This window comes from Anthonomus grandis, chromosome 14 (genome assembly GCF_022605725.1).
Source record: "Anthonomus grandis grandis chromosome 14, icAntGran1.3, whole genome shotgun sequence".
Lineage (NCBI taxonomy): Eukaryota > Metazoa > Arthropoda > Insecta > Coleoptera > Curculionidae > Anthonomus > Anthonomus grandis.
The window spans coordinates 21,854,499-21,874,415 of record NC_065559.1 but is presented as its reverse complement, the minus strand read 5'-3'; the positions used below and the strand labels follow the sequence as shown (position 1 = coordinate 21,874,415).

Below are 19,917 nucleotides of genomic sequence, written 5' to 3'. Positions count from 1 at the left end.
AAGCAATAAACATACTCACCTTAAAGTCACAAGAAAACACTTTTTTAAACACAGTATTTAACTAAAAAAACACTTTCTTTACACTGCGTAGCGACACTATGGTTTCATTTAGCAAGCAGGTGGTTAACTGGAAATAGTAAATTGGTCCATATAAGAATTTTACGCTTTCTTAATAGTAGTGACGAACCTGACATATTTTTTAGAGACAATACTTTGAACGAATTTAATAAATACGAAAAGCAAAAACGTGTTTCCTATAGGCGAAAAGTTAAAAATTAAATCAATATTTTTTAGTTATCTAAGTAAAGCCTAAGTAAAAAACAATTCCTTAACGAAAAATCATGATAGTATGAAAGCAACTAAGAAAGAGACCGTGACGAACCTTGACATTTTGTGACTTTAAAATGAAATAAAATTACATTGATAAAATCAAGATATATTATTTCCTAAACATGTGATTAATCCGTGTTTAGTTTTTATTTTAAAACATCTAATCGACACTAACAAACAAAACCTGAAGAAAAAAGTCTTGAAGACATCAAATATCAAAGTTAAATGAGAATGACCCTTTTAAAGAGTAAACTCCCGATTTAGAAAGGATGTTTGCTTTGTCCACTGTACTGACCAATTGGTCCTTTAAATTATTGACTGTCTTAAACGCGATTTTTTACATTTAGAGATTTAAAGAATCTTGCTAAATTTACGGATATTGAACCGAAAAAGGACACGGATCTAAAGGAACTTTTTGAGTCGTTATTATAAACAATATTGTAGGTCAATTTATATTTATTTAAAAATTTGTAATAAATTTGGTCTATTAAATGAAGAGAAAATCCGTTGTTAAAAGCAACATGTTTTATAATATTCAGTTCTTTAGCAAAAGCTTCTTTTGACAAGGGGATATTAAACAATCTATAGAAAAATTAATTAATTTAAACACTATATAGCATTACTGTTATGGACTTAATATTATAACACTGTTATGGGATTTTTAGTAATCTCCTCTTTAGATTATCTCTGTGCTTTCCAGTTTTGACAACCATCTTAAAGTGTTCTATGGAATTCAGTAAATGTGATACAAAAGCCTCTGTTGGCTTTTTAGGGTCATTAGATTGAAGGATTTGAGCTCAGCTGTCATTAGAGGAAAGTTTCTGTTTTAAAATATCATAATCAATTTTATATTGGATTTTTATTGCTGGTCCTTCTTGTTCTGGATTTTTGCAAGAAAACTTTTGCAGGTCAGTAATATAGGTGTCTAAAATAAATGACTCAAAAAAGAGCTGTTGTATTCTACTTTTAATAAAGAGATGGTCAATGCATGTTCCTGTATCATATCGTGTGGCATTATTAATATAGCATATATAACCAACCCTTCCTAAGGCAAAGGTCTTCATACACAGTTGGGTCCTTTAGTGCCTTAAGATCTATATTAATATCTCCTCTAAAAATTTTATCATATTGCTTGACACACTAGAAAAATATTTAGATAAATCCTCAACAAAAAACTGATCATTTATCTTAGGTGATCTGTAAATTGCAGATACACCAAAAGAGTAATCACAAAACTCAAATGTGATTCTACTTAACATTACCTTTGATTTTTTCAATTTATTACGAATGACTTCTGGATTTAATGTGGATCTGATCAATATAAGAATCCCATCATTTCGATTAAAGTCTCCCTATTTCTAGTAGGTGTCATACCCTGGAATTTTGTAGAGATTGCTAGAATTTAACTTAAAGCATTCAGTTAATATAAATATATCACAGTATGTTAGCTTGCCCCATTCAAACAGTAATAACAACCTATCAAAGTGTTTCTTGGCATTTCTTAAATTTGACTGAACAACATTTATTAACCTAGGTGATTTACTTAGTGAGCTATATTAGGTAATGCTCTGTAAAAACTTTCGCCTTCCATTTCTCTGTCAGCAATATTCAGCAAATATCAAATATACCGGTATGGAAATGAACTATGTCCAATACTTATTACCAATTTGTAACGAGAGTGTCACTTGCTCCCGAAATTGGTCGACTTTTTGGCGCCCAACATCAGTCGATCGATTTATTTAATTTTATTTACAACACGCTAAGTATATTTGAAAAATATGGATTTAAATATTTAATGTGACCTACGGCGAGACGACCCATCCTATGTATTAAGTTGCAATATTGCCTTTAATATTTAATTCTTTTAGATATCTTTAATTTAAACATTAATATAACTCGATTTCGGCATCGAATCCCATACCTTTTTTTTGCCTTATACTACTGTAATGAATTTTGTTAAATTTGAAATATTGCGGTTACACATATAAATTTTCTGAAATTTTACAAAGCTTCTTTATGTATAACATACAGTTTTTAAAAGCTGTCAGACTTTATTTATGGTACAAAGCTTTTAACACGTCAAAGAAAATAAAAAGATTTTTTTTAAAGGGAGATTATCAGTTTTTCCCTTCGGCCGATTCTCCATTTTATCAAAGAATATTTTTGCTTTTTTTAAGGATTTTTAAAAGAGGATTTGGTGTTATACGGAAATGTCGTCTTTATTCTTTTTATAAAAATAAATCAGATTTATTCTCTTTATGTTTCGATAACATTAACAGGAACTTTTCAGAAAGTCGGCATCAAGTCTAAAAACAATATTTAGTGTGAATTTTTCATGATAATCCCAAGAGGATGTATGACGTATCTATTATTGTCACAACGATTTCATTCTATGAATAGCCTCGTTATAATTATTATTTTTAAATCCGTATCTATTTTTATTACTTTTACGAGCAGACTCTTTGACTTTAAGGTCTGGGTCAACTGTATTATTGGATTTCTTATCATGAAGCAATTGGCGCATTATTCAAGCAATATCTTTTAATGGCTTTTTTAGGTTCAGCTTTATGAATGTAGAAAGTTATTTAAGTACCAACTGCAATCCAATACCTAATCACACCTATGGGTATAAACAAATGCGTAGCTTATAAAGTTTAGAACGTTGAATATTGATTGATAGTTTGCTGGAGATATTACATCTACACTGCCCTGCTTAACGACAACGCCGTATCTACGATAATGGCGTATCGAGAAAAACGACATTTTATGTTTTGCTTCTTGCCATTGACATTTATAAAACTTTTTAACTAATTCTTTTAAAAAAGTTTATTAAATAGAAACAAAATATGTTATTTTTTTAGTAAAATATATTTTTTCGTTTATCAAAATGTAAACATGTACTTACGGTATTTTAGTTTAAAATTTAAGTCACCTATATTAGCTTCATATACCGTATAATGGCTACCTAATAAATGCCGTATTATATTAAAAAAGTAAGCATAAAGAAAAAACTACCTTGAAGAAAACCTTTTATTAAATTAAATATAACGTATTATTTGAGCAGTAATACATGAACTTTAAAATTACAATGAACTCACTCATCATCGGAATCACACATATCCACATTTTCTTCCTGGTAGCTCTTTCCAAAACTGCAATCTGTTTGTGGGAATAATTGCAAAAAGCTTACTCAAAAGATTTTTCTTTCTCTCTTTGGAAATATCGCGAGGTGTTTGTATGGGGTTGGGAGGTGGGATTCCAGTTTTAGAAAATTTGGCTGTTAATACATTTAATGAAAGGAATTCAGAATCAAAAGTATTTTTATACTCCAGGGTGTATTTACCCCTTTCAAATCTGACATGAACCATTGACTGCAAATATGGACGAGGAGATGTTTTACTCAGTTTGTACTGTGATGTATAATCACCCCATTGAAAAAAGTGTTGGGTATCCATAACAGCGGTAACTAGAGACTTCTCCGATCTGGCCTTTTAAACACAATCCACAAAATCCTGGAAATCAAACACCTTCCCTTTTTTCTTTAATGAATTCTCGACTCGGTGGTGGAATAAATCCGCGCTCATGAAACTATGACCGGGTTCAAAGTATTTCACATCAATTTTTTGTGCTGAGATGTCATCAGAGTTTACCATATACAAAAACAAAACAGTCCCCAATTTTTGTTTTGTGCACTACAATTGTCTAGCCAAAACGTAATCTCTCAATCTCAAAGTAATGTCTTTTGCGTCTCTATTGCTGACAAGGAATCGATGATATGCACAGGTAATATCAGATTTCGATCTCCCAGCGGTTGCTTCATGCCAGAGGACAGCACAGGCTTTATTTTGTTTATTTTCACCGACGGGAACAAAAGACTCATTGAAGACGATAATCCTTTGGGTGAAGATTACTTCTTTAAACATCTCTACCCTTGGCAGCATAATCACCTATAAAATACAAATCTTATAAATTAATTTACAAACTAATTACTTAACCACTTTCTTGCCTTTTGTAGATCAGCAGATGCTACCAAACTACTTGAATCGCCCTTTGAATCACCGTCTCTTTGGTAAGCTTCTCTTGAAAGTTTTACCTTTTATTTATAGGAAGCTCATTTTTGACACACATTCATCATTTATCCTTTCTTTATCATGCCCCACTTGCCTACAGTGTAGTTCAAAAACTTCACAGGACCAACATTCCTCATGTCCTAGTTTTACAAAGGAAATTTTTTGCCCCGCTACTACTTAAATTTGATATGAGACAGGTATGTTAGGATATTTCTATTTGAAATGTTTATGCATAGCCATAATATTAATATCTGACGGAAGGTAACGTCTATTTGGGGCATGTGCTCTCCGATAATGTGAGATAGTTGGCCCGAATGAATTTATGTGTGAATCTACAATAACCGTACGATCAATTTTTTGGTTTGGAATTACGTTTGTTCGACGAGTAGGTTTGTAAATAATAGTATCTGTATTTGTAGCTAACATACCCCAATGTACTTAAGAAAAAAACCTTGCAGATTCGTTGGAGATCACCTGATTCGTCTTTCAAAAAATAATGAAAACTCGGAGATTTTCTTAAAGGCTCTGCCGCAACAACAACTGTTCTTCTTTTTATAGAAACTCTTTTAACATGACTAATTAAAAAATTTTGTTGGACATCTTTTGTGGATTCCCAATATTGCTGGTTAATCGACATTTTTCTTTCAGGACTAAATTTTGTATTGCACTGAAGCAAACAATGGTCGGAACAAGATGGTTTCACTGAATGTTTTAATATCTTCTTTTGGCGTTTTGCAACTATGCGCTCAGATAGAGAAGTATCAAAGATTTTCCGGTTTCTTAACGGTCCGCTTTTGGTATATTTTTTTGAGGTTTCGGATATTACTAAATCTAATAGATTTTCTATTATTGGTAAAATAATATTTCGAGCATTATCTTGTGCTTGGTCACTTACATCAAATTCATTGTTTTGGGAAGACTCTAAATAAATGTCGTTTGGCAAAGACACTTGGCCATCTTGCATATGTTGACTTGTTGATGGTAATGATGTTTCTGAAAGCATGTCTATCACATCTTATGAAGAATTAGAATTTACAATCTTATAATGTGATTGTATATTTATTTTGGGTATTTTGCTTAATGGAGTATCATCATCTGTGTCTGATTCTGGTTTGTAATCTGGATCCAAATTCTTTTTTTTTGCTTAGTTGTAGAAAAATTGTTGTTTTAAATTTTGATTTCGAAAGGTTTGGATTTTTTATAGTGAAACTGAAAAGATGAAGATGAGTTGATAGTAAAGAAAATATTGATATACTAATAATAGGATATACCCGAAAATATATAGAATAAAAATAGGGAGATGTTGCATGGAGCAGTAAAAAACGATAACGAAATTATAGCATACAGTCTAGAATATTAAAAAACATTTTTTCCTCTTATTTTCTTTATTAGGTAAGCAAAAAAACATTTTGGCTTTAAAATAGAACTACAATTTAAGATTTAAAATTCAAACAATAAAAAGCGAACAAAAAAAATTTTGTTTGGCGATATTCCGACATTACACATCACAGAACACGGCATTCCAACTACGTGCGAGTAATCACTCAATCATCTTTTTTGGGATAGAATTTTAGCTATTTTTTTTATGCTCTATATGTTTACTTTATAATTTTAAATATCACAAAGGCCTTTCTGCTTTCCAGACGAAATTTAACACCCATCAAAATATCAAAACAAAATTTAAGCCCCTTGCAAATACTAAGTATTACAAATGGGGTTTTCCAAACACCGAGCGGAAGGCTTTCCTTTATTCACCAAAATTTGTTAATCTTATAATATATGAAAATATTATAATAAACAAAACTTTACCTGCACTTAATGCTCTTCACTTCTCAATAATAATTAAACGTAAGTTTAAAATTTATTAATCACGTTGCTCTTTTACCGGACTGTTAAATTTTTACACCTGCGATCATTACAAATCACATGTTTTTAAAATCAAAAAACCTAACCTCCAAATCAGATACGGCGTCGTCTTAGGCAGATCGCTGTCGAAGATGCTGAAAATGTTTGGGTGATTTGCCGTATATGCACGCACACATGATTTCTTAAAAACGATTTACCTAAAAAAGGCTATTCTTCTGTTCAATATTCAAGAAGGGTAATATAGAACTACTAAATATTTTAGGACAACATTTTTATTGCCTATAAATTGTATCATTTAAAGCACTGCACTTTCATCAGATGTCATTAGACCCTTCTCAAAAAACCAGGAAAGTATGGGTTTTAGTGCACCTAGTTCTTCAATGGTTCTTTCCAGATATTTTGGTATGACTCCTGTAGTCGACAATATTATTGGTATCGCTCTAACAGTATTCATTTGCCATTGCCTCTGGAGTCGGACTTCTAGGTCGCGGTACTCTAACATATCATACAAAGTCTCATCAGTGGATTACACGATTGATAATCAATGAAGGCAAACAGTTAAGACTACTTCATACTCAACCAAAGACCGTTCATGACCATAAGTTACTGACATCCTACAGAAGGAGATTGAAGGTACCTAGAGCTAAAAAAAACCTATAATTCAACAAAGTTGCTTACTTCTAACAATATAACTCGAGCCCCATGGGAAATTATTAACTCAATCACGAACTTCTTAGTCGCGGAACAAAGTGTGTTCCTAATTTGGTTACTGATAATGGAAAAAAAAGTTACCGGAAACCTCACTATTGCTAATACCTTTAATAATTTTTTTGTAGAGTTAGTGCGAAAGATCACAGATAATTTTTAGGCACCCATGGGTATGAATGTGCCTTTCAACAGTTTATTCCAATCTCTTTTTCTATTCCCTCTCACCGAAGGTGAAAAGACTTGAGATTATAAAATCTTCCTCCAGGAAGGAGTCATCCGGTGTTAGAATGTGCTGAGCATATTATCTCACCACTTACCTATCTTCTTTTTAAAGTCTTTTGCTATACTGCCATGTCATCAGTTTGAATTCAGGTCTGGACTCTCTACATCAGATGCTATAATATCTCTTTATACAAATATGTTGAATAATTGAGGTTGAAATATGTTGGTATCTTTTTTAATCTTACTAAGGCATTTGATCATGCTTTACTATTAAATAAGATCTTTCATTCTGGTATAAGAGGTCTGGCGTGGGATTTTCTCTATTTAGGGAAGGAAGCGAATAAGGAAGCGAAGAGACAAAGATCGCTTAACGCCTTGGCACTCTATAAACATTTCCTTATAAACTTCGTTATTGCTCGGGCATAGAGAATTCAATAATTATCTATTCTAAAAACATCAGACAATTGAGCATACTCCAGCTGTGAATACAAGAAGAAGAAGAAGAAAATGACATTAACAATATTGACATTTTGACTTTTTTTTTATTTTGCTTATGTCAAAAGTTTGTTTTTGGCTTTGTTTTACTGTTTTACATTAATTTTCATTGGTTCTAGCGCCTAAAATGCTTAGTTCAAGCACCTAAAACTTTAAAACGCTTCCCGTGCAAAGATTTTTAATTAACGAGTTAGAAAATCGGCAGCGAATGCAAGAAAATCGTCGACTATTTCTGGATGTTGAAGTAAAAAATCTACCAGCACAGCCCATTGCGCTGGATTGGTTTTAGGTACTTTGATTCTCCATATCTGTAACAACAATAATGAGTTGATTATTTATTAAAAATGGCATTAAAAACTAGCCTGGAACAATTTAAGTTTATTCCAAACATAGTTTCTTCTAAAGAAGCTAAGATATTCAAAGGCACATAATAGGTATTATAGGAAGTTAACAGAAATTATATTATGATGTATACCCACTTTTTATCTATAATGATTTGCAATTGCAAGGTGTAATTTTACATAGGATATTATTTACTTGAGGGAATGGATGAGTACTTACCTAGTATAATAATTTGATTTCTCCTTTTCCTTTACTCTAAATCACAGAATACAAATATGAATAAAAAACGAAAAACTGAAAATAAATCATGACACTTAAAAAAATCAGGTAGTGACTCCCGTCCATCGCACGTTAAATTTTTTCTCCCTCCTAATAAAATTTCCCCGTTCACGGCGTACGGACGGAGAGTCGGTGCCAAATCCAAATAAATAAGCCATTAGTTTATTCTTTCCCACAATACACGCTAAAAAAGGAAGAAAATAATATCTTTACAATAGAAAAGTCCTTTTCGTTGTCGCTTAAGAAAGCGAGGTCGTCTATATTCGTTCTGTAACGAAAAAGCCCGAACGGCGTTACAGAGTACGAAATACCGTAGAGATAGAGAATAAAGAGTTTATCTATCGCTATTTGCGTTACAGAGTCCCACTCCTGGCTTATAAATGGCTTGAATCATATTTGATAGGTAGAACCCAGGCTGTTAGATTGAAAGTTAGTGGTCAGGTGACTGTCGTCACTGGGGTTCCACAGGGTAGTGTTATTGAGCCCATTTTGTTTTTACTTTTTATAAATGACTTGCCTCTCCTGGTTAGTGACAGCTACATAACACTTTTTGCCGACGATACATCAGCAGTTGTCTCGGGTACTGACTATAAGTCTATCCACTCAAAAGTCACCAAGTGTATAGCTGATATTGCGGGGTGGTGCCAGAAAAATGGTCTTTGTTTGAATAGTTTGAAAACTAGTTTCAATGTTTTCACTCCGATTCGAGCTATTCCTTAGAAAAGAGTCATCAAGTAGTGTTATCCAACAACACTCCGCCAAGTTCTTGGGAATTGTAATTGATAGACGTCTATATTGGGATCGTCAGGTGGAATCTGTGTGCAATAGATTGGGTGAGGTGAATAAAATCAAGTAAGCACTTATAAGCATTTACCTAAAAGTTGCAGCAAATGCTTGTCAATGAATGAATAAAAGTAAGGCATGACTCAAAAAAGTTTACTTGTTAATATTGAAGTAATACTTGCGAGTCTAAGCTTGTTTATCGCTATTATTAAAATACCAGGAGGAGTAACAGTTGGGCTAGATTCTGGTAATAAAAGTGTTTTACCTCCCATACACCTTTTACGCAAAGAATATGCTAAAGATATTTCTTCTGTATCCAGTGACCACAAAACTAAAAAACAAAAATTGTTAGCAGCAGAAATAGAAGAAACTGTAAGTTTATCAACAACCGAACTGCAATGCTTAGTACTACTAGAGCAGCTTAAACTAACGAGATTACAATTTTAAAAAGAGAAACTCCAATTAAAAATCCTTCGTGAGCAAGAAAAAAAGCTAATAATACCCAAAACAGTGTTGATCCTTTTAATAAGGAATATAAGTTGCAAGATTTTCTTTTGTTAAAGTAAAATTTATATATATTACAAAACATTTGATTTATGTAGATATAAGACGTTTAAATTGATATAAGTAGATATAATATGAATTATAATGTGTTAATTAAAATAACTAGATATATTTAAGAGGCACATAATTATTTTTTATTTGATACCTATAATTATTTAGAAAAAAAATTTTGTTATTTAAATTAAACTGATTTATTGTCTGCATTATTTCCAAGCGTTTTTGTTCACCAAGACGTCTAATGTCTCCTTGTTCTTCAATTTCTGTGTCATCAGGATCGTCGTCGTTGTTGTTTTCTATTTCATAGTCTCATTCATCCTGCAAATACTTAGCAATATTATGAAGTACAACACAACATATCACTATTTTAGGTACGTTCTTTATTGCTAGTCTAATCCTATTTGCGAGTATTGGAAAGCGCTGTTTTATTTGGCATAATACCCGTTCTATTACTACTCGTTCTTTTGAATGTAATGTATTGTATTGCCGTTTTAATTGAGTTTGTGGCTGTCTAAATGGTGTTAAAAGCCACGGAGATATACCATATCCACTGGCCCCCAGCAAACAGACATTTTCTTGAAATATTGCAAGTTTTTGTTGAACAGAACTTTGTCTCCAAATCCTACTATCGTGCACACTTCCAGGCCATTGCACGTCTATACTTGTGATCCTTTCCATTGCATCACATGTCATCTGAACATTTAATGAAGCAACATTTTTTCTATTTATGTACTCATTGCCAAACTGCCCGCCCGGTTTTTTAATTTGTATATGGGTATAATTAAGTGCGCCAATTACGGTGGGAATTTTGTATTTTTCCATCCAACTTGTCTTAGCTTCATTTAACTGTCGTTCAGTTGTTGGAAACATTATCCATTGATCTGCCTTCTCCATAATTTTTTGTGCAACATAATCTACAGTCTTACAAACTGTTGTTCTATCAACACCAAAATCATTTGCAACACCATTTTGAAAACTAGGGTCACTAATATACCGAAGAAATATTTCCATATATTTTGTTGAAGAAAGTGCACCACCTCGAGTTTCGTTGCTATATGGTAAAAAATAGTTCGTAATGAGCTCAATATTTTCATTTTCAAACCTTAAAAGACGTTTTGCACTATTTGGACTTAGATCTCTACGATCACAATATTGTTTAATTTTACGAATATTTATAAATGCTGCCATAATTTACAACTTAAAATTATAAATCTTATGATATGGTAGCATCAAATCGACCTTGCAAAAATAAGAGTATTAACTTAATAAATTAAGTTTTTATTTGCTGTTATTCACCCCGACCGTAAGTAAACACTTAAAATAGTTGCTTTAGGAGTAATAACACGAGATAGCAACTCCAGTATTGGGAGAGTGCTAATTAATCAAAAGCGCATTGTACGTACGATGTTTAGACTTTCCTTCAGAGAAACTTGCCGTTGTACTTTTAAAAAAGAAAAAATCCTAACTATAATTAACATCTATATCTTGGAGTGCGCATGTCAAGTACATAAAAATCTTTCCAACCACATGAGATCTGGAGATATTAATTTTTATAAAACTCGAAATGCAGATAAATTATACATTCCTTTTACCCGGTTGTCGCAGGTACAGGATGGTCCGGAAATTATATCTTTCAAAATTTATAATTATCTGCCATGTAGAATAAAGACAGCTAAGACTTCAACTTTTAAGAAGGCTCTTAGGACCATGTTAGCTGACTGTCCTTTTTACTCGTTCTTTAACTAGAGACTTATTGACTAAATTTGTTTCCCTGTCATATCTTTGTAATTTTATAATATTTTTATTAGCATTGCAGTTTTTTATTGACAATTCCTTTACATTGTTATGATGTCGATGGAAATAAACGAATTGATTTGATATTTTCTGCGTGCTTTTGGACTAAATTGTTAGTATTGGGAATAGCCACTTTGATAAGAGATGTTATCTTATATTGCTTATCCACTAAAAATAACTCAGGTCTGTTATTACTTACAGTTTGATCAGTTATAATAGTACAATCCCAATAAAGCCTAAAGTTTGCATTTTCCAGAATCCCTTTCCTCCAGGCGCTTTTCAGTCTGCAGAAGTGTCAGTTTTAGAGCTTTTGGTCCTTGATGTATAAGGACCTTTGGTCTTTTGTATTCTGTGGGCGCAAATATTTGGCAACCTCCTGTTATGTGCCGGATTGTCTCAGACGTTTGGCATTAATATCTACATCGGTTATGTTTAATAGCTGGATCTTTTACTATGAACTTCTGCTATGATCTTTTGCTAGATAATTACGCGTTGGATCAACTTGATTATGAATGGCTAGGAGCGAACCCTCTGTTTCGGGTAACGTTTGTCCTGAGATCAGTCAATAGTTTGACGCACATTTGTCAAACATGTTCTTGCGTGAGCTCGTTAATATGTCTTGCGTGCAGAGGTTTTTATTGCCAATTCTGTATTCTGTCATTTGTTCTTTGATGGTTCATTACATTTTTTTCATTTTTCAGTTTAAATGGTGTAAGCTCGTCTATTTGGCAAATAGCTGCATTGAGAGATGAATACACAGACTTTCTAGAAAAATATTTTTTTTTAATATTATTTGTGGTTGGTCCAATTATTTTTATATTAATTTTCGGCGAAGAAAGTGTAATTTTTAATTAGTGTTTATATTTTGTGATACTAGTTAAGTATTTATAAAGAGTGTCTGAGAAAAATTGGAAAATCTCAAAACTGGAGATACCACAGACCAAAATATGTATATGCAAATTAAAACTCAAAAATATAAAATATAAATAGAAATACAAGACTTGACAAGATATATTTATTAGTATCATACATTTTTTTTTCTGAAATTCAACTTAATTCAACTGAAAATAAAAATAAGTCATTTTATATTATAATGAAATAAAACTTTTCCTAAACTAAGATCTATTTATGGTGAAAAAATGTTCATATCGAATAAGTCAAAATTTTGCTTATATCGCAGAAAATTGATCGCTAACTTAGAGGCAACATGAAAGTGCATTAAACAATCCTCATCCTAATACATATTAATGTCACGTCGTCTTGCAATCATCGTCGTCGGTGATTTTCGTGCGCTTCCTGCACGATCGCATCAATCACCTCCATTGAATATCCGGTTTTTTATTTCTAGACGTATATGATAATACCAATTCGGATTCGTATTTGGGTACTGAAGGATAACCGATTTGCTTTAATAATTTGTTATTTATTTAAATGGGGTTTATTTTAAGTAGATTAGAGGCTATTAATATTGCTATATCATTTTATTGATTGCATGGAGCAATTATTTGGTTTAACTATTCGTTGCTATGACCAGGTAATATGTGTGGGAGATTTCAATATTGATTTTTTAAGGCAAGATACAGGAAAAATAAAACTCCAACAGTTACTTCATATTTTTAATTTAAAGTCAGTCATACTGAGTCTACACGACATAATTTTACCACAAACACTTTAAGTCTTATTGATCTAATAGTAACTAATCAAACCTTAATAATAAAAAAATCGGGCTCTATAAATAATATGGTATTTTCAGTATTAGATTTTCCTATGAATAATAATAGCATTAAACGAATTTAAATATAGAAATTACAAAAATATAGAGTTAAATCAGTTACATTTGGATGCAAGTCAATTAAATTGGGATCAAATTTATTACACACCTGCTATATATAAGAAAATTTAAATTTTCAATAAAAATATAGTGTATTATAAACAGACATGCGCCTCTTTTAATTAGAAATATACGCGATAAGCCATTTACGCCGTGTATTACCAATAATATCAAATTGCTCATGAAGAAAAGGGATCAAGCCCACCGTAAATATTTAAAACAAAGAAGTGATGCACGCTTGCAATAATACAGACAAATAAGGCATTACACAAAACATGCCATTGCTAGGGAAAAAATTACTTACTTTAATTTAATGTCTCAAAAACAGAGCAAAGAATTCTGGAGGGACGCAAATAACTTAAATCTCGGCTGTAACAAGAATTCTGATCATCTTGATACGATTCAACGGCTATTAATAACTATTTTACAAATTTGAGTAATACAGCTAATACAACATCTAATGAGAAAATAAAATTTTATAAATCACATAAACATGATAAGATCCAACCTGAATTAAAATTTACTCTAATGGATCAGTCAACTTTACTTAAAATTATTAAAATCATTCACTCTACTGCAATTGGTAAAGACGTTTTTTCTTTAAAAGATTCACATCTCTGTATGCCTTTTTTGTTTAAAGCCGTTACTTAATATTATGGATAGTTGTATTTTACAAAATTTTTATCCTACAATCTGAAAAAAGGCAATTATAAAACCCTTAGCAAAGATCAGTAATCCAAAGGAATTCAAAGACCTTAGACCTATAAGCATACTGCCATTAGTATCCAAAATCTTGGAAAAATTTATTCACCAATAAATTTGGGCATATATTAAATCACATTCTTTAATTCCTGAATGCCAGGCAGGTTTTAGAAAAGAACTTTAGTACTTTTACCAGTTTGGTTAACCTTCTTAATTAAATAAAAAAAATGAAGAAAAAAAAGAATTAACACGTCTTGGGTTGTTAGATTTTAATAGAGAAAAAAAAACTTTATTATTTTGGATTTTTTGGTAATGCAGTAAATTTTTTTAGGTCTTATTTAGCTGGCAGAGCTCATTGCGTAGTTCTTAATAAGGAATTTTGCACTGAAAAATCAAATTACCACATTGTATCTACGGGTGTCCCGCAAGATTCGATTGGCCCATTGCTCTTTTCTTTTTATGTTGCTGACATGATGTTTTGTGTAAAACACTCAACATTACAGAAAGATGCGGACGATATCTTTTTATATCTTTTGTTTTCACGCCAAAATCTTCCTATAGCTCAATTTCAGTTTAATCAGGATTTAAAAAGTATCACAAGGATCACAATTTAAAATTAAATAGTAGTCCAGTAGTCAATGAGTTCAAAAATCTGGGCGTGTATTTTGACAGTGGTATTACATTTTAATTTCAAACATATCAAAAATAAACTTAAAATTGCATATACAGTCAACTCCGGATATGAACTTGAAAAATACATCAAAATAGGTTCACTATAATAGCCGAAGTTCACTTTAAAAGAAAAACTGCATGGTGTTAATTTTAGAATATGTATGTATATATATTTTAATCATTAAATAAAATAAAGATTATAACTGGCTTTTATTATAAGGATAAACAGCACATACAGTTTTTATAACACATATACAATATGTACATAGCTACTAAGTCATAATCTACGTGTCTGTAACTACTTAGTATATGTACTAAGCAATCTTGGTTTGTATAAGTCTGTTTGAAAAACTTATGTTACTTATATATCCCTCTACACTGTAAAAACGAGTTACGTGAATTTACAACAAATATTATTGGTTATATGATGCCAGTAAAAAAAAATGATGATTTTACTTTTACTTGTAATTTTACGACATTCATGTAAAAATGGATTTAATGGTTATATTTAATTTTACGATAGTTGTTGTATAAAATTCTTGAATAAATGTTGTAAAAATTCGACAAAAACCAGGAAATTTACAGCAGATATTGTAAGAATATCGTAAATTTATTGTAAAATTACAATTTTATAAGTTGTAATATTTTACTAATTAAATGCTTTTTTGCTATAAATTTGCTGTAATTTATTTGTGAAAACAATGTAAAATGTTTATAAAAAAAGAAGAAAATTTACTTTAGATATCCTAAATTCATTTTAAAAATACAACCCTGTACTTGTGAAGTTTTACTGATTAAATATTTTTTTACTACAACTCTACTGTAAATTTTTAGTAAAATTGATGCCAGTTTATTATAAAATTAAAGCAAACAAATAATTAGGCTTAGGCGTATAACAAATACAACTGTTGTTTATGAAACTTAAAATTTGTATTTCTCAGCAAATGTAAAAAGAATAATTTTTAATATTAACCAAACTGATTATTATTAATTAACGTTTAAACATTATATTTAATTTTGTTAATTGTACTCTCATACCTAACTTTTCAATAAATATACGAGTATGTGGGTACACTTATCTTAAACAAGGTTTATAAATATAAATACTAAAAAACCTTACCTTACAAAACAAAGAAAACAAAACAGTTAAACAGCAAACAAATAAGATAACCTAAACTTATCTACTGATAGTTATATCTATCATAGCTAGAAAAAATACCTGAGTTTATCACAAAATAAAAATTTTCTTAAAAAAAGATACAAGAGAATTTAAATATTTATAAAAAAAACTCTATGGTATATTCACCTAAGTAATTAAAGTGAGATCAATATTCTGAGAGAATTAAATTTATCTTGAATTAAATAAAAACTAAAAAAGAAACTCTATGACATATATTTTAATTTAAATGTATACAAGTACAGTATGCATAATATGTACCTATATCGTGATGAATATAGTCAAAGAACTAAAGTTTTGAAGTACAGTTTTAGGGTTTTCAGGGCAATTAAAGGTTTGCTTTTTTGGCAGTTTCCGAAATTGCAACTAAATGTTTTATTAACGCAATTACTTTTTTTTTGACGAAGTAGCCTTTCGCGATTTGGTTTCCATGTCCGGATGATCATTGAGGATGTATCGTTGAATTAGTTCAAAGCTAATGGTAATTGGTGTGGAAAATTTTATACCAAAAATATAGTAGAGAGAAAAACACAACTCGAAAGCTTCAGTGAAGGTTGAATATCCTACATTATTATAAAACTCTTTTTCCATAACGACATAATAAACTTTTTCTTCATTTAGATCTAAAAAATAAAAAATTGGTAAACACCAAAAGCAATAATTATTAACAATATCCTACCAAATTCTATTATGGTAGGCTCTAATACCTTAACATCACTCCAAATTATAGGATTGAGTGGTTCCATTCTCTAAAATAAAAAAACATTCAATTAAAAAAGTTTTTCAATAAAATATTTTAACTCACCTTAAACCGATAAAAAAATTGGGATAAATCTTCACGAAATTGCGTTGCCAATACTTTCACAGCGTTAATAGCAGTCTCGTCCTGTTCATCTATGTTCACATGCTTTTGTTTTCCATATGACACAATTCTTGAAAATTTGGAATTATTGTTAACAAAAAATTATTTTTGTGTTAATTTTTGAAAGCGCTATGTCACTGACTCTTTTTTTAATAAGACTGGCCATTCGCTCTTAATTTGTTTAAGAGTAGGGGGTTCAACTTTTGTCAACATATCTCTTTGTGCTGGATAAGTTTTTCTAACAAATCGTAAAAATTAGGGTGATCTGAGAATTAGGGTGAGTAAAATAATTCATTGTACATACACCGAAAAGTATTTTTACCATTATTTCTATGCAGATAGAGATGCGAATTATATTTGTTTACATAATTTAAAGAGTGACCACAAAAATTACATTTATACATAATTAAATACTAATATTTACTTACCCAGCAAAACAAAATTACAATATATTACATTCACGTAATCACCACCATCAACAGCCACCAAATTTCACCTTTTGATGGCATTAAACACCCACTAAATCCCCTGCGAACAAACCTCTGGACCTCTATTGTTGCAACCTGTCGATTGGCTCGAATTCTGCGTTTGTATGGGACGGCATCACGGCACCACATCTTTTTTCGCGTCTTTTGATTACTATTCGTTGGTATATTTACAACAAATATGTCGTAAAATTACAAATTTTCGTAGTTTGGTCGTATTTTTACGATATTATCATAGTTTTTGCGTAATTTTATTATTATAGTAGGTAAAGTTTACGTAAAATTACATATCTCATGGTATGATCCGAATTTTACATAATTCAGAAAAATTAAAAGCCATTTACGTAAATAAGGAAATTTACGTAGCATGGCCAGTAATAAAGAAGTAAATTTACAGGAACATTGTCCTATTTTTCCAGGAAGTTTTTATAGTGTAGGGTAAAAAAACTATTCTAGATATCTTCTAGAACTTCACCTGATTGCAAAAAAGTGCGTATTTCCGTCATTTTCTGCGTCATTTCTCTAATTGATAGAATATTTATTTCAACATCCTCATTAGGTTCCTGATCGTTTTCGTCATCATCACTTCCGACTTCTACATTTACTGCTAAAAAAAATAAAAGACAAAAGATTAGTTTTATTCTAAAGTTAGTTTTATTTGGTTTTATAGTACCTAATCTGCTCCTCTGTTATAGATTCGGTTGAAATAACATGGTCATCAATAGAAATGAATTTTTGCAAGTCAAAGTCATTTATCCTTTTTCTCATTTCCTCTTCAACGGTTCTTTGAATGTCAGTATTTTCTTATGTTTTTTTAACCATTCATTTAGGGGTAAGTCATCGTCTGAATCAAATTCATCTTCCATCTCAAAAAATCCTGCATGCTTAAGACAGTTTGCAATGGTTTTTGCACTTACTTCCTGCCAAGCTAGATGTATGAACTTTACAGCATCTAAAAGACTCACTGAAAAATCTTGTCCATTATCAATTGCTTGTAACATTTTTATTATCATTATTTTTCTGTAATGACTCTTCAATGACTGAATTGCTCCTTGATCTATAGGCTGCAGCTTTGAACTGGTATTAGGAGGCATAAAGACCAATTTAATTTGGTTTAGAGAAACTTCGGGATGTGCTGGACAATTATCGACTAAAAGTAATATTTTCCTCTTCTTCTGTAACTCTGCATCCCACTGGAGCAACTCTTCAGTAAACAAATTAGATCGCAGGTATTTTATCTTTGTTTAATAGGCTAGTTAAAAAGAGGTGACAGTCTAGGAGTGCTGCGAGTGTTTAATTATTTTAAAATTTTAGTCTGCGGTCAATTTTTTGATATTATTTTCTTTTTAAAAATGGACATTTTCGAAAGAAAAATAAAAAATAGTGTAAAACATGGGGTTTTACGTATATTTAAAATGATTTCATAGATAAATTATATAAAATTTTGCCATTTAAACATTTATATCATGCGACAATAAATACGACATAGACGCACGGAGTATTTAGTGCGGCATCTGCGACACATCAAAGATTCTAATAGATCTCTGAACTCGACTTTACCACTATATCATTCAGACCTAACTAAACCCAATTAAGCTAGCTTGGGCTGAATTAAAGGGATATTTGTTAAACATAAACGTTATCTTTAAGACATTCACTATTTTGCTCAAAATCTGTAACAATTTCTGAAGTGATACGGATGTTGAACAACATAGTGAATTTTCTGGAATAGATAATTATATGTGGAGGATTATGGTCTACAAAACTTAACCGTCAAAGCAGACAAATCCTATCTTAACCTGTCAATTTAACTTTAAAATATATAAAATATTTGTAAATAAAATTATTTTGGGTTTTATTGACCATTATTTGGCTTAAAAATATTATATGGATTTGTAAATATTATTTTATCTATTATTTATTAGATAAATATATTACGATTGAATTTAACATTAAAAAAAATTCAGTACAAACACTGTAATACATTTTTACCTGAGAAGATATTACGCTAGAGAGTAAACTGCAAAAGTAGAACAAAAGAATTTTACACATTTTTGTAAAAAAAATCGTTGTAATATATAAATATGTAACATCGGCAATTTTTTATGTATTTTAGATTTTTTAAAATAAGCATTTTATATAAAAACTTCTTATTTTAAGCGTATATTAGTCCTATTGGTTATAACCGGTTTAATTTTCTTAAAAAAAAAGTAAAAATTGTTTTTTTCTGAAACCTTTGAATTTTAGTTACTAATATAGATACTATATTTTAAAATATTGCCAAAGTAAGATAAATTCGGCTTATACATGCCGAGCGTACACTCAATAAAAACACGGGAATTTACAATTTTGTATTAAGTTTATGGTTTTTTGTTCCTGCTGCACACTGACCCTTTTGTCTACGCATCTCATCGGCTACTTGGATTTAGTTGAGTCGTAGTATACTACAAACTAACCCAAAACAGCCCACGCGTCGTTCGATTCGGGATTTTCATTTTTTGGCGGCCAACCTACGTATGGGATTTTAGAGCCTCATTAAAATTAAAAAAGGAACAACAATTTTATAGATCCTCTATGAGTTAAAAAACTACGATGATAACACGAAAGTTGCCATGTTTAAACGAGAAGCAGATGCATTTTTGAAGAAAATTATAAACTACTTGGAGAAATGGTAAATATTTTTTATAAACTTAAGTAGATATATGTTGAAAATATATTGAAATTAATTTGTAGGTATA

The 19,917-nt window shown here is 30.8% G+C and overlaps 1 protein-coding gene and 1 long non-coding RNA gene across 2 annotated transcripts in view; one reads left to right on the top strand and one right to left on the bottom strand.

The window, feature by feature from the left end:
- LOC126744358 (dystroglycan 1) overlaps positions 1-19,917 on the top strand; it is a 252,399-nt gene that overhangs the window by 93,911 nt on the left and 138,571 nt on the right. The gene's annotated exons all lie outside the window — the stretch shown is intronic.
- Positions 16,269-16,720, bottom strand: LOC126744369 (uncharacterized). Its single transcript, XR_007663135.1, has 3 exons — positions 16,638-16,720; positions 16,512-16,581; positions 16,269-16,455 (listed from the first exon to the last, which is right to left on the bottom strand). It is a non-coding gene; the product is annotated as an uncharacterized LOC126744369 (long non-coding RNA).